Genomic DNA, 13,703 nt, shown 5'->3' on the forward strand with positions numbered 1-13,703 from the left:
TCCCTGGGTTGGAAGATCCCCTGGAGAAGGGAACAGCTACCCACTCCAGTATTCTGGCCTGGAGAATTCCATGAACTGAATAATCCATGGAGTTGCAAAGAGTTGGATATGACTGATTGACTTACACTTTCACTTTCAGAGACATAAATACCATGGTAACACTAACTTAAAGAATACTGGAGTAGCTGTATTAATTTCCGACAAAGCTGACTTCATAAAGAGGAAAATTAACATGGCGTTATCACCAATATTAACAATAATATTCTTTTATAAATATCAATAATAGCAAGGAGAATTATTAATGATAAAGGGGTCAAGTCTCCAGGGAGACAACAATCCTGAATGTGTATCTGCTTAACAACAGAGCAACAAGATATATGAAGCAAAAACTGATAGAATGCAAGGAGAAGTAGAGGAAGCCATAGTTAAAGATATGAACATTCTATTAGTAACTGACAAATCCAATAGACAGAAAATCAGTAAGGATATAGTTGAACTGAACAGCATTATTAATCAACTGGAGTTAACTGACAGTTATAGACTTCTTTATCCAAAAACAGCAGAATACACATTCTTCTCAAGCTTTCATGGGATATTCACCAAGATAGCCCACATTCAGTGCCATAAAACACACATTAACAAATTTAAAAGAATAGAAATCCCACTAAGTATTCTCTCACACCACAATGGAATTAAGCCAAAAATCAATAACAGAAAAATAAATGGAAATCTCAAAATATTTGGAAATTAAACCACATACTTCTAAATAACACATCAAAGAATATCTCTAAAAATCCTTAAATATTTTGAACTAAAGAAAATATAACTTAACAAAATCTGTGGGATGCAGTGAAAGCAATGGTGTGTGTTTGTGTGTTAGTTGCTCAGTCGTGTCTGACTCTTTGTGACCCACAAACGGTAACCCACCAGGCTTCTCTGTCCATGGAATTCTCCAGGCGAGAACACTGGAGTGGATTGCCATTCCCTTCTCTGAGAGCAATGGTAAGAGAGAAATTTATAGCATTGAATTCATATTTTAGAAATGGAGAAAGATTTAAAGATAATAGACTAAGCCTCCAATTTAGGATAGAGAAAGAAAAATAATATAAACCTAAAGCAAGCAGACTGTATTAGGGCAGAAATCAATGAAATTGAAGACAGGAAAATAATAAACAAAATCAGTGAAACCAAAAGCTGGTTCTTTGAAAAGATCAATATTTTCCATTGGCTCTCCAAAGTAGACATACCAATGGCCAGCAGGCACATGAAAAGATACTCAACATATCTAATTATTAGAGGAATGTGAATCAAAACTACAGTGAGATATGACTCACACCAGTCAGAATGGCCATTATTATAAAGTCTATAAATAATAAATGCTGGAGAGGGTGTGGAGAAAAGGAATTCATCTGCATAGTTGGTGAGAATTTAAATTGGTGCAGCCACTATGGGGAACGGTATGGAGATTCCTTAAAAAACTAAAAATAGAGTTATCATATGATCCTACAATCCCCCAGAGGAGGGCATGGCAATGCACTCCAGTATTCTTGCCTGGAGCAACCCCATGGACAGAGGAGCCTTGCGGGCTGCATTCCATGGGGTCACAAAGAGTCGGACATGATTGAGCGAATAAGCACAGCATCTACAATCTCACTATATCTGGAGGACAGTCTAATTTGAAAAGATATATGCACCCCAACATTCATAGCAGCACTATCTATGTACAATAGCCAAGGCATGGAAGCAACCTAAGTATCCATCAACAGATGAATGAAGAAAGATGTCATTTGTATATGTATACCACTGCTGCTGCTTATTTGCTTCAATCATGTCCGACTCTTGTGTGACACTATGGACTGCAGCTTGGTGGGCTCTTCTGTCAATGGGATTCTCTAGGCAAGAGTACTAGAGAGGGTTGCCATGCCTTCCTCAGGGGATCTTCCCGACCCAGGAATCAAACCCATGTCTCCTGCATTGCAGGCAGATTCTTTACCACTGAGCCACTAGGGAAGCCTGTGTATATGATACATATATATGTGTGTGTGTGTATCTATATACTATATTATGTAATATATAAATTAGGACTTTAGGGTTAACATAGACACACTAGTATATATAATATAGATAAGCAACAAGATCTACTGTAGAGCACAGGGAACTACATTCAATGTCTTATAATAAGATTTAATGGAAAGGAATCTGAAAAAGTATATATATATATTCAATCACATATATAATTGAATCATTTTGGTGTACACCTGAAACTAATATAACATTGCAAATTAACTACACTTCAAAGTTTTTAAATGGTTTAAAAAATATATTTGCCTTTGGAATATCTCTTTTTTACATATAACAAACTTACCCATTATAAGTGTACGTTTGTATCAGTACTTCCAATAGAATTTGTACATGGTGGAAATATCCTACAATATGCAAAATCCAATCAGTGGCACTAACTACCCCAAATATGGCTAGTGTAATCTAGAAAATTATGTTATGTAAATTTTGCCATTTTACCATTTTAAAGTATATAATTCACTGGCATTAATTGCCTTTACAGTGTTACACAACCATCTCTATCAAATTTCAAAACATTTCATCACCCAAAAAGGAAACTCCACACCCATCAAGCAGTAACTTCCCATATCCCCTTCCCCCACCCCTTGGCAATCTGTAATCTGCTTTCTGTTTCTTTAGCTTTGCCTATTCTGGATATCTCATATAAATGGAATGCTGTAATATGTAGATCTTTGTTATCTGATTTCTTTAACTCAGCATAATGTTTTCATGGTTCATCCATGTAGTAAGTAGCTTGTGCAAGTATGCATTCTTATTTGAAACTCCATAGATGGTAGCCCACCAGGATCCTCTGTCCATGGAATTCTCCAGGCAAGAATACTAGAATAGGTTGTCATTCCCTTCTCCAGGGGATCTTCCTGACCCAAGGATCAAACTCAGGTCTCTTGCATTGTAGGCAGATTCTTTATCGTCTGAGCCACCAGGGAAGCTCTTTTATAGATATACCACAGTTTGTTTATCTATTCATCGGTTGATGGACATTTGGGTTGTTCTTCCCTCTTGGTTAAAGGTATTAAAAATAAATAGTGCTGGTGTGAAAGTTCATACCAACTTTTGTTTGAAGATCTATCTTCAGTTCTTTGGGGTATACATCTGGAAGTGGAATTGCTCAGACGTGGTAATTCTGTTGCTGCTGTTGTTCAGTCCCGAAGTTGTGTCTGACTCTTTGTGACCCATGAACTGCAGCACTCCAGGCTTCCCTGTCCTTCACTATCTCCCTGAGTTTGCTCAAACTCATGTCCATTGAGTCAGTGATGCCATCCAACCATCTCATTCTCTGTCACCCCCTTCTCCTCTTGCCCTCAATTTTTCGCAGAATCAGGATCTTCTAGTGAGTTGGCTCTTCACATCAAGTGGCCAAACTATTTGAGCATCACTCCTTCCAATGAATATTCAGGGTTGACTTCCTTTAGGATTGACTGGTTTGATCTCCACGCGGTCCAAGGGACTCTCAAGAGTCTTCTACAGCACTGCAATTTGAAAGCATCGATTCTTCAGCACTGAGCCTTCTTGATGGTCCAACTCACTTCCATACATGACTACTGAAAAACCCATAGCTTTGACTATATGGACCTTTGTTGGCAAAGTGATGTCTCTGCTTTCTAATACGCTGTCTTGGTGCTAATTTTATGTTTAACTTTTTAAGAAACTGCCAACATGTTTTTCACTGCAACTCTACTACTTTACATTCCCATGAGCAATGTATACTGCAAAGTTTCCAATTTCCCTACATCCTCATCAACAATTTTCCTTTTCTTTTCTTTAAATTATAGCCATCCTAGGAGTATGAAGTAGCATCTTACTGCAGTCCTGATTTGCATTTCTCTGATGACTAATGATGTTGAGCATCTCTCATGTGCTTATTGGCCATTTGTATGTCATCTTTGAAGAAATATCTATTTGGTTCTTTGCCCATTTTGGAGTTGGGTTGTTTGTCTTTTTGTTATTGAATTGCAAGAATTCTTTACAAGTTCTGGATCAGTTCAGTTCAGTCACTCAGCCGTGTCCGACTCTTTGCGACCCCATGAACTGCAGCACGCCAGGCCTCCCTGTCCAACACCAACTCCCAGAGTTCACTCAGACTCACGTCCATCGAGTTGGTGATGCCATCCAGCCATCTCATCCTCTGTTGTCCCCTTCTCCTCCTGCCCCCAATCCCTCCCAGTATCAGAGTCTTTTCCAATGAGTCAACTCTTCTCATGAGGTGGCCAAAGTACTGGAGTTTCAGCTTTAGCATCATTCCTTCCAAAGAAATCCCAGGGCTGATCTCCTTCAGAATGGACTGGTTGGATCTCCTTGCAGTCCAAGGGACTCTCAAGAGTCTTCTCCAACACCACAGTTCAAACGCATCCCTTATCAAATATATGATTGGCAAATATTGGTTTTTTTTTTAACTTTTGATGGTGTCCTTCGATTCACAAACACTTTTTATTTTTATGCCAAATTTATCTATTTTTTGGCTGTGCCATGTGGCTTGTGAGATCTTATTTCCCTAACCAGGGATCCAACCAGACCCTTGTCAGTGAAAGTCCAGAGTCCTAACCACTGGACTGACAGGAAACTCCCTTGTTACTTGTGCTTTTGATGTCATATCTCAAATTCTATTGCTAAATCAAAGATTATGAAGATTTACTCATAAGGTTTTTTCCAAGTGTTTTATAGTTTTAGCACTTACACTTAGGTTTTTGGTTTATTTTGAGTTAATATTTGTGTACGATGTAAAGAAGGGAACTAGCTTCACTGTTTTGCATGTGTCCATCCAGTCATCTGAGAACAATTTGTTGACAAAAATCTTTCCTTGTTGAATGGTCTTGGCACCACTTAATTAACCACAGACTTATAGGTTTATTTCTGACACTCAATTCTATTCCTCTGAATAATACAACTTTAATAAATTTAAATAGCCATATGTGCCTAGTGGCTATCATATTAGAGAACACAAAATTAGATGAGTTTTAGTTGATTGATATAGTTGTGCAACCAACACCACAATCCAGATTTAGAATACTTCCATCATAGGATTTTTTTTTTAATTTTATGTTACTTCTTCTTTCCACATGATTTTTAGTTTTGCTCCAATTAAGTTTTGACTAGGATCCAGCTTTCAGGTGTGTGTGTGTGTGTGTGTGTGTGTTTTGTTAGTAGAATTCATAAAATTTTGGATTAACTTGTTGGCTACTTTTCCTTTTGACTGTTGATTGACATCAGGGCAAAAGTAAAATGAGAATTTTGCTTAAGAATGGAGGTCAGATGGAAAAAGGAAATTTGAGAGTAAAGGGCATATCCTGGGAAAGGTGATAGAGAGGACATTTGGAGCACAATGGACACAACTAAGGTCACTTTTCCAGGATCAGGTCTAGAAGAGGGTAGTTCCTCGAAGCCAGATCTCTCCTAGCCAGAGTTCTTTTGGCAAATGTTTAGTCATTAAGGGATAAAATGTCCAATATTTCATATTTTTCCCTCTGTGACTCTGTTCCATTCTGAGATGGTGAACTGGCTTATGGAGGAGGAATATCACTTACATGACCACATGGCAGTGGAGGCATTATTTTGACCCTTATCATGTCCTCTGACTTCTCACTGGCCTTGGTTGTAAAGTGACTGAATCAGATAGTTCCCTTAGCTAGAGACAACGGAGGGAAAGCAAGTCCTGTCTGACTATTGTGGTTGATATGCTGGCGACCGTAACTGGAACTCCATCCCCACAACTAGGTGTTCTTGGTCCTAATATTCCCCACCTCTGGATCTCTCTTTATTCTATCCCTCATTCTTTCCTAGTCTGCTGAAGCTCCCAGCTTCTAGCCCTCTCATCTACCACCCCTCCTCCTTGCCTCCCCCCACCTCCACATACTGGCACTGATGTATTCTGGCCTTCTTCTCCTAGGGCAGCAACTTTTGGATAGAAGTATACTTTGCACTGTGTAAAAAATAGCATGGTCTGAGTTCTTCAGGTTAGCCATTGATGTGTAAAGTAATTTAGAAGGTCTTTTTTCATAACACCAGGCTTTCATCATAATTTTTCTTTTCTTTTCTTTTCTTTTTTTTTGCTGGATAAAAAAATAACTGAGCAATGATTTTTTTTTTTAAAAGCAGATATCCACCCATCTCCTGAAGCACTGAAACCTACTGCTACAGTGGATGGTAAGTCCCATGACAGCAAGATTTAGAAAATACAGAAATATATATGACGATATTATATACATTCACACCCCGTGTTAGACTCTCTTTTCCCCATACGCTTCATAAAAGAAAGACCTCATGCACCATTTTTATTTCTATATAGCTCCTAGAATAGTACATGGCACATAAGAAGGATATACAAGTTTCCTGAGTGGATGGATAAATGAATGAGGTACAACTCCATCCTGCTTTAGTTCAGAATGACTAAATTTAGGTAGAAAATTATGCTGCTCATAAAAAACTAAGCACAAATGAGTTTCAAGTCACCTGATTGTTATGTTTGTTCATGCCACTATTTTCTGAGTCCAGAATTAACTGTTTCATCTAGTTATCGATCAATGTTACATAAAGCTAATGCAAATACAAATAATTCTTCAATCTCTGCCCTCTCCAAGGGGAACTACTATACATATAATTCAAATGATCAGATAAATGTGTACCTGATGTGTGGATGTTTTTAGGTTGAAGAATTTCTGGACGAAAGGTTAATTTTAACTATTCAGACTTGGTCTTACATATTACATATTTTCATTAACACTGTTGATGCCCAGAGAAAAATTTCCCTCTGTTGAGTTGCTATGAGAATTCAGAATTTTTTTTACTCTGAAAGTAATGTGAAAAATTGAAAATTAATAAGAATTTTTATTAGAGGTTTTGGTGAGTGGGTGGTGGATGTATGCATATTTGGAGAAGCATTTTTTTCTACATCAGAAAGGTAGAGAGATTTGGAGGCCTGAGATGGGGAAGACCTGGAATTGAGGAAGCCAGAAACCAACCTGTTTAGGTATCAGCTTGTCTAGGTGCTACCCAAGGAAGGACAACCACAAAAAGGAAAACTTGTCTGGCTTGAGAGAAGGAAGAGATGAGGTATGAATTGGCCATGGTTCTCCATAAAATCAGAACCAGTAGGAGATATATAAAGAGACTTAGGAGGAATTGCCTCACACAGTCATGGAGGCTGAGAAGTCCTATTTGCCATCTGTAAGCTTGGAGACCCCAGAAAGCTGGTGACATAGTTCCAATCCAAGTCAAAAGGCCTGAAAACAGGGAGAAGAGATGGTATACCTTTTAGTACAGTTCTAGGGGGGCTTCCCTGGTGGCTCAGTTGGTAAAGAATTTGCCTGCAGTGCAAGAGAGCCGGGTTCAATTCCTGGGTCAGGAAGATCCTGGAGAAGGGCATGGCAGCTGACTCCAGTATTATTCTTGCCTGGAGAATCCTGTGGGCAGAGGAGCCTGGCGGGCTATGGTCCATTGGGTTGCAAAGAGTCAGACACGACTGAAGCAACTGAACACACACACCCACAATTCCAAGACCTGAACCAGAGAGTCAATGGAGTAAGTTTCAATTCTAGGGCAGGAGACTGCTGCTATCCAACTCAAGTAGTCAAGTAGTCAGGCTACTGCTGCTGCTAAGTCACTTACATCTCCTGCGCTGACAGCCGTGTTCTTTACCACGAGCACCACCTGGGAAGCCCAGGTGGTCAGGCATAGAGGGCAAAGTCTCACTTCCTTCACCCTTTTTTTGTTCTATTCAGACTCTCAACAGATTGTGTAATCGGGAAAGGGAATCTGCTATGGATTCAAATGCTCATTTCTTCCGGAAACCCCCTCACAGACACACCTACAAGTAATGTTAACTGGGTATCTGGACATCCCATGACCCAGTTAAGTTGACATATAAAATTAGCCATCACAAGGCACACTTAAAGGGAATATATGAAGGCCTATGAACTGTGCAGTGTAAAACTGTCCTCTTTCTTATAAAATCTTGAGTTAAAATCAACACTTGGTCTTCATGGAATCCTAGGGAACAAAAGGGATATCGAGTCCTATTTAGGAGAAGGTTCAAGGCTATGGCAGAACCATAGTCATAAGAACTAACATGGAAAAATTACTTAAAGAAGAAAATATAAATGCCCTGTAATTCCACTTTATAGGAATGACTTCTATTTACCTTGTGGTGTTTTTTCCCCTTCTTTTGCATATGTATGTATATATATATATGTACGTGAGTATACAGGTGGCACTAGTGATCAAGAATTTGCCTGCTAATGCAGGAGACACAGGAGACTGAGATTCAACCCCTGGGTCCGGAAGATCCCCTGAAGTAGGAAATGACAACCCACTCCAGTAACCTTACCTGGAAAATTCCATGGAAAGAGGAGCCTGGAGGGCTACAGTTGGTGAGGTCACAAAGAGTCAGACACAACTGAGCACACACGTATACATATGCAATAATATTGGGACTGTATTGCATGGTATTTTATCCTACACTTTTTTGGTCATTGTCAGTCATGTCCGATTCTGCGACCCCACTGACTGCAGCACGCCAGACTTTCCTGTCCGTCACTAACTCCTGGAATATGCCCAAACTCATGTCCATTGAGTCAGTAATGCCATCCAGCCATCTCATCCTCTGTCATCCCCTTTTCCTCCTGCCATCAATCTTTCCCAGCATACGGTCTTTTTCAATGAGTCGACTCTTTGCATCAGGTGGCCAAAGTATTGGAGCTTTTCTTTCAGCATCAGTCCTTCCAATGAATATGCAGGGTTGATTTCCTTTTTAGGATTGACTGGTTTGATCTCCCTGCAGTCCAAGGGACTCTCAAGAGTCTTCTCCAACACCACAGTTCAAAACCATCAATTCTAAGGCATTCAGCCTTCTTAATAGTCCAACTCTCACATCCATACATGACTACTGGAAAAACCATAGCTTTGACTATACGGACCTTTGTCAGCAAAGTAATGTCTTTGCCTTTTAAAATGCTGTCTACATTTGTCATAGCTTTTCTTCCAAAGAGCAAGTGTCTTTTAATTTTCATGGCTGCAGTCACCATCTGCAGTGATTTTGGAGCCCAAGAAAATAAAATTTGTCACTATTTCCATTTTTCCCCCATCTATTTGCCATGAAGTAATGGAGCCAGATGCCACGATCTTAGTTTTTTGAATGTTGAGTTTTAAGCCAGCTTTTTCACTCCGTCTTTCACCTTCATCAAGAGGCTCTTTAGTTCCTCTCCGGTTTCTGCCATTAGGGTAGTGTCATCTGCATATCTGAGGTTGTTGATATTTCTCTGGGCAATCTTGATTTCGGCTTGTGCTTCATCCAGCCTGGCATTTCGCATGATACACTCTGCTTATAAGTTAAATAAGCAGGGTGACAGTATACAGCCTTGACATATTCCTTTCCACCTTACATTAAATCATGAGTATTGAGTATTATTAAATATGGTTTAAAAACATGATCTTTAGTGGCTGTGTAATAGTTCATCAAAGCATATATGCCAAAGTTATTTAATTACTTCTCTATTAGAGATATTTATGTTTCCAGCTTTTTATTAGTACAAGAACTCTAGCATGAATATCTTTTAATGTAAATTGACATATGTGCTTAATTGCTCAGTTATGTCCAACTCTTTGTGACCCCATGGACTGTAACCAGCCAGGCTCCTGTGTCTGTGGGATTCTCCAAGCAAGAATACTGGAGTGGGTTGCCATGCCCTTCTACAGGGGGTCTTCCTAACCCAGGGATCAAACCCAGGTGTCCCACATTGCAGGCAGATTCTTTACCATCTGAACCACCAGGGAAGCCCCTTAATTGATATGGGCATCTACAATTCTTTCCTTAGGACAGAGTTCAAGAAGTCAAAGTGCATGAAACTTTTTGACTCTTGCCCTATTCTTCTATTTTGCCAAAACATCTTTCAAAGTGGGTGATTTATACTCTCACTAGCACAACAAAAAATTATTCTCACCTGTTTTTGTACTTTCTATAAATGAATAACAAGGTGTATACTCTTTGTGTCTAGTTTCTTTTCTATAAATACATGTTTATGAGATTCATTCATGTTGTTGCATAAGGTTGCAGATTGTTTTCTTCTTATTGCTGTTAGAATTCCATTGTGTAAATGTACCACAATTTATCCATTGATGAGTATTTAGGCACTTTCCCATTTGGTATTATGAATTCTGCTGCTATGTCATGTCTTTTGGAGAAAGAATTTGGTGTAGAATTGCTGAGAACATACATATCTAATAGATAATGTCAAAATTGCTTTCAAAGTGGTCATAACCATTTTATATCCCATCAGCAAGGTGTGAGAGTGACAGTTGTTTCACATCCTTATCAATATTTAGTATTGTTTGTCTTTTTAACTGTAGCCATTTTGGTAGGGCTTCCCTGATAGCTCAGTTGGTAAAGAATCCGCCTGCAATGCAGGAGACTCTGGTTTGATTCCTCGGTCGGGAAGATCTGCTAGAGAAGGGATAGGCTACGTACTCCAGTATTCTTGGGCTTCCCTTGTGCTCAGCTGGTAAAGAATCCACCTGCCACGCAGGAGACCTGGGTTCAATCCCTGAGTTGGGAAGATCGAGAAGGGATAGGCTACCCACTCCAGTATTCTTGGGCTTCCCTTGTGCTCAACTGGTAAAGAATCCACCTCCAATGCAGGAGACCTGGGTTCGATCCCCTGGAGAAGGGAAAGGCTACCCTCTCCAGTATTCTGGCCTAGAGAATTCCATGGGGTTGAAAAGAGTCGGTTCTGCTTATGTGGTTCTGTTTCTCTCTTCTGTTCCAATGGTTGATTGGTTTGTGTATTCTTGAGCCAATAGAACAGTGTCTTAATTACTAGAGTATCTGATAGTTTCAGTTTTTCACTTTCATTCTGGTAGGTATGTAACACTATCTCATTGTGGTTTTAATCTGATTTTTCCTGATGACTAATACTGAGTGCCTTTTCATATGTTTCTCAGCCATTTAATATACTCTTTCATGAAGTATCTGTTCAAATTTTTGCTCTTTTTTCCTACATAGTAAGTTGGATAAATACATGCAAATATCTTTTCCCACTCTTTAGGTTCCCTTTTTTACTCTCAATGTTATCTTTGTGTGAATGGAAGTTTCAATTTTAGTACAGTTTATCAACTGTTTTCTTTAATGATTAATACTTTTTGTGACTGTTTAAATAATCTTTATCCATTCCAAGATCATGAAGATGTTCTTCTATGTTTTCCTCTGCATGTTTTTTTTTCCCCCCTTTCACGTTTAGATCTGGAATTCATCTGGAGCTGTTTCGTGTGTATCATGTGAGGTAGAGGTTCAGATACATTTTATTCCATGCAAATAGTCAATTCACCCAGCACTATTTAATTGAAAGACCATCTTTTACCCTCTGCCTTACATTATTTTTTGCCTTTGTTGTAAATCAGGTGACCATGCTTATGTGGTTCTGTTTCTCTCTTCTGTTCCAGTGGTTGATTGGCTTGTATATTCTTGAGCCAATAGAACACTGTCTAAATTACTAGAATATCTGATAGCTTCAGTTTTTCAGCTTGTTTGCAAGACTGCTTTGTTTGCCCACTTCTATAATGGGATACTAGGGAATTTTTTCTTATTGCTAAGTAAAAATTCCTTTCTTGTAAAGCATATTAATCCTTGCCTGTTATATGTAATATGAATATCTTCCAATTTGTCATTTGACTTTTGATTTTACTTATAATCTCTTACCATAGAGTAGTATCAAATTTTTACAAGCTGAAGTCTATTGATATTTTTTATTTTCTCAACACTGTTTTTACACTTACAAAGTTTTCCCCCAGTCTCCATGAAATTTAAATGTAACATTTTTATTCAAAATACAGAACATGTGTGCCTACATGAAAACAAATGCTTTCTTCTATAAAGTAATCAGTTGTCCTCCCTGGTCTAGAGTAGGCAAATGAGGTTCAGGGAGGGCAAGAGGGCAGTCAGTCCTGCTTAAAATTAAAAACTGAGAGTTCTGAGAAAGCACTGGCTTACTGCCCTTGGTGAATTCCATCCACATGGATCAGTTACCCTTGGTAGAAAATAAATATTGCCCCTATTTCATCCACATGGATCAGTTACCTTTGGTAGAAAATAAATATTGCCCCTATTTCATCTGATTTCTCTGGGAAGGTTATTGACCCAGTCAGCAGAGTGGATTGCCATGATAGTATAACAAGGAGTTGGTGGGTCTGGGTTCCCAGGGCTGGAGTTGAAGCTGACAGCCAGCCAGGATTACCTTGCTCCAGAAGTGATCAACACTCATAATCAAGAGCCTGCTGGACAGGGCACTGTTCCTGCCTTCAGAAGTACTGTCTCAACCCTATGGCTCACAGGAGGCTACCTTGGAGCCACTGATCACATCAGTGAAATTTGTAAATGTGCCTGACCAAAGCAGCAACAGCAGCTCAGCTCACAGAATTCCGCATGTATACTGTCTCTTCTAGAAGCCCAAGGGGAAAGAGTTAGTTTTTCTTTTTCCTTTTTGATAAAACCAAACCACTGTATATATTATTAAGAGGCAGAGTAGAAGCCCAACCAATGAGGTAGAAATATGGTTTTCATTCCAACTTTATTTTGATCCTAGGCTCATTTTTTTTTCTCTGCAGGGAAAATAAGGGGAAGCCATAAAACCCCTTTTGGCTCTACACGTGTTGTGCTTAGTCATGGCCAAAGAGAATTTTATGGGAATGTTTGCTGTGGGCCAGTGAAGCATTTTCTCTTTCATGGTTTTAAAAACAAAAACATTAACTAAAACAAAATCTCTTAGCTCCTCCCACCAAAAAAAAGGAAAAAAAAAAAAGAAGAAGAAAAGAAAATGAAAAATCCATAGAGCTGCTTGCCTTACTATGAGAGTTTTTTATAATTTAGTGCTTCCTCAAAATTAATGCATAGGACTGATTGCAGTTATGAAACATTGAAAACTTGGGCTTTTCAGCCACTTAATGTCCTGTTCAGCTATCCTTGGAGGAAAGCCAAAAGGGATTAAAATCTTCTGAAAGATGAAAAGATGATTATCTTCTTTGGCTCTACTGTTTGATTTTAAATCTCTAGCTTTCGAAAAAGCTAGAATAAACCAGTTTTGATGGTGACAGCTTTTCCCCTTCTTCTTAAAATGATGTTAAATTATGTTCCTATATGCACCTATAATCTCATATTTTAGATGAACTGCAATAAACTGCAGCTTTTGCAGACTGTTGTTTTAACATTACAGAGGGAGCTCTACTGCCCTTCAGTGAGTTCCCCATCTACAACCTAAAACCTCAAAATTCATACTGGAATTTCACCTTTTAATGAGATTTTCCTGGGATAAAAGGCAATTACTCTTAAAGGTTGATACTAATTATTATCTCAGCACAAATGACTTTACCAAGCCCTCTCTCTAGGGCTAGCTTTGACAGAAAGATGTTACATGCTCTGCTGGGAGCCAGTCTCCACTGAGCAGAGCTGAGGAGGGAGATGGCAGGAGCAGGGAGAAGGTACAGAGCTGGCAAAAGACACACACTCAGGGTCCCTCAAGACTGAGAAGTCATCTTGCTGTAGCTCTGCAGAGGGAGCCAAAGGCTTTCAGAGGCTGTGTTAAGACTTCACCCTTATCCAGCCGCTCAGCCACTGAGCTCTTCAAGTGTTTGGACCTAGTTTG

Source organism: Capricornis sumatraensis, chromosome 1 (assembly GCF_032405125.1).
Source record: "Capricornis sumatraensis isolate serow.1 chromosome 1, serow.2, whole genome shotgun sequence".
Taxonomy (NCBI): Eukaryota; Metazoa; Chordata; class Mammalia; order Artiodactyla; family Bovidae; genus Capricornis; species Capricornis sumatraensis.